Source organism: Rutidosis leptorrhynchoides, chromosome 7 (assembly GCF_046630445.1).
Source record: "Rutidosis leptorrhynchoides isolate AG116_Rl617_1_P2 chromosome 7, CSIRO_AGI_Rlap_v1, whole genome shotgun sequence".
Lineage (NCBI taxonomy): Eukaryota > Viridiplantae > Streptophyta > Magnoliopsida > Asterales > Asteraceae > Rutidosis > Rutidosis leptorrhynchoides.
In genome coordinates, this window is record NC_092339.1 from 326,729,828 (window position 1) to 326,733,001 (window position 3,174).

The following is a 3,174-nucleotide window of genomic DNA, read 5'->3' on the forward strand; positions in this document are numbered from 1 at the left end:
ATCTTTGACTTTTCGAAAAATCATTATATTTATTGAAATCACATCATTTACTCATTCGCATCTTGTAACGAGAATTGTCATACGAATCATCAGAAAACAGTAACCAGTATTTTGAAATTTCGCAGCATGTCTACGCCAACAGTTATATGTGTACGTAAAACGTCTATCTCCTGGACTTACATACTTTGAATGTGAAGTCTGAAAAATATTTTGAACTGCAAACTAGTTCTTGAAGACGAAGCATCAAAAACTGTAAACGATCTTAACAGTAAAAAGTTTGATGACACGGAATAGTAAGGTGGTAAAGCTGAGAAAAAGAGAAGGTTTGGAACTGGAAAACGGATTGAACAGACTATGAAGGAGTCTGTGGACAAATCACAAAGAGTAAATCTGTCTTCAAAGAATCCAAATGATTCAGTGCCTGCTAAAGTCATTAACGAATACCTTACTCTTTATTCTAAACCTTTACAGACAAATCTTCATCATCATCCATCAATATTAGAAATTCTAAGATATTATCATATCTTTCATTATAAATATCCGCGATATTTCTGAAGATATTTTCACAACTAATCTTATCTGAAGTCATTTATCTCTTTGCGCTATCAGTGTTACATCATATAAGAAACTATTAGTTTCTATATTCTATAAACTCTCGAGTTTAAATTATGAATGTTTTGAAGTAGTGTTGGGAACTGAAGCATGAGTTAGTATAATATAATGACACTTGATCAACGTGATTATATTACAGTAAGTCATGCTGAGTTTCTAATGGGACATGACGATTCACAGACCATGCCGTCATCATGTTCCATGTTACACGACTCTTGTATTCTATTTAATCTCTAAAAATATCAAGAATATATTTTCTTGATGATTCGGTCTTTTCAGGGTATTCTGGTAAATTAACAAATCAAGATCGTGCCATTACCATTTCCTTCTTAGAACATTAACTATGTTCATTCTGAAATTCATATCTGCGAATACTGGACCATTACAAACGTTGCTTAATCGCAAGAAGAAGAAACGAATGGACAAAACTCCAAAATAGAAATTGGAGTATAAATCGCAGCAAATAGAAGGGAGCATTAACTATGGATGTCAATGATTATAGAAGACAAAAGCAGGGGCTTTGAAATATAAGGGAAGATATAAAACTCAACAACCACCCAAAAATTATAAACCGTATATATCGATGCATATAGCAATATAAAGACACCGAAGAACTAAAAACACTATAAAACCGAGAGTATAGTAGAAGTAAATAGATTCTTCTAGAGGCAGATGAAAAAGAAGAATGACAGATATGAAAGTGAGGAGTATATCGAGAATCAGTACTGGATGAAGCATATTGACAAATACTTTAAAATATGAGTTGAGGGAGAAAGAATAGAAGGTGTGAGTTGTAAGGAAACGAAGGAGGTGGATTTATAGTGAAATACCCGACAGAGAAATCAAGATGGATTATCGTATTAATTCGAAGAGAATCATAATCTCCTTAATAACCGAAGCATCAAATCCAACATAGATTACAAAGATTTTCTTTAAATTCGGAGATCAATTGTGATGACGTCAAAAGATATGACGAATCACTATAATCTTATTTCCTTCATTTACGATAACTTCCCTCATACGCTTCGAGTAATTGAATTATTTTATCCATACTTCTTAGACATGATAAAACTTCATAATCGTTACATCATAATAACATTCTCATTGTTAGCCATAACGACCTCTATCAAATTTCGGGGACGAAATTTCTTTAACGGGTAGGTACTGTGACGACCCGGAAATTTCTGACTAAATTTAAACTTTATCTTTATATTATTCTGACACGATAAGAAATGTTTGTTAAGTTAAATCTCAAGGATTTTAAACTATGTTTATACATTCATTTAAACCTCGACCAAATCCCAATAATTCACGAACCATTAAATGAACATATATGAATATGTATGTATATGTGTATATGTTATAAATTGAAAATGTCAACAAAGTATTTAAACGTATAATGCTTTATATGAACGTATTTGTTTCAATATGATTATCGACGAAATTAAAAATATATATATTAAATGATTGAATTATCAGAAACATTGAATTATGATTACAAGTCTCTGTTGAGAGGTCCACTATGATTTGAGAAAATCTATTCCTCTTAACGATATTCGGAATAATTTGTAAAGCTATTTATAAATAAAAATAAAAAGTGTCATTTACGAAAGTTAGACAAAAGCTAGTGAAGAATTGGTTTCCATAATATTCTATTAATCTATTTTCAAACGTACAAAAACATTTTCAGTTTAAAAAGAACTTTATTATTAAAACGTATATAACTTTTATAAATATATAGAATCACTTTTGACAACTCATTACTTAACCAGTATAATAAATATAACGATATTTATATTTTATTTTATTAAATATATATAACGATTTAAATTAATATTATATATATTTATACGCGTATTATACATACATAGTTTTTATACTTTTACTATACTTTAACTTTACCTTTACTTTACTTTTACTTTACTTTAACTTTAATAATTCACTTTAATAATTCATACTTTAATAATTCACTTTAATAATTCATACTTTAATAATTTACTTTAATAATTCATACTTTAATAATTCACTTTAATAATTCATACTTTAATAATTCACTTTAATAATTTATACTTTAATAATTCACTTTAATAATTCACTTTAATAATTCAAAAATCTATTATAAATAGAATTCAATAGGTTTCATTATTTCATAGAAACTTGAAAATATATTTCTCTAAACTCTCTCAATCGATTTACATATATATATATATATATATATATATATATATATATATATATATATATATATATTTGCTGTGTATTATTTCAAGATATTATTAGTATACATAAAATATTACGACGGAGTGATGTTCGAGTGATTTCAAAATAGTTTTTTTGAATGAGTCGAAGCTAAGGAAATTATGGGTTATAGCTATGGAGGTGATGGGTATGGTTCATGGGTATGCTCATGAGGTCAATCTAGTGTTTATCATCTCCGTTGCGTCCACGTACTTTTCTGCAATATTGAATCTCAATATTGATACGTGAGCACTCATAACTTAACTTTTATATATCAATAGTGTATCCCTGACTAGTGCTCGAGTATATAGGATTATGCATGCT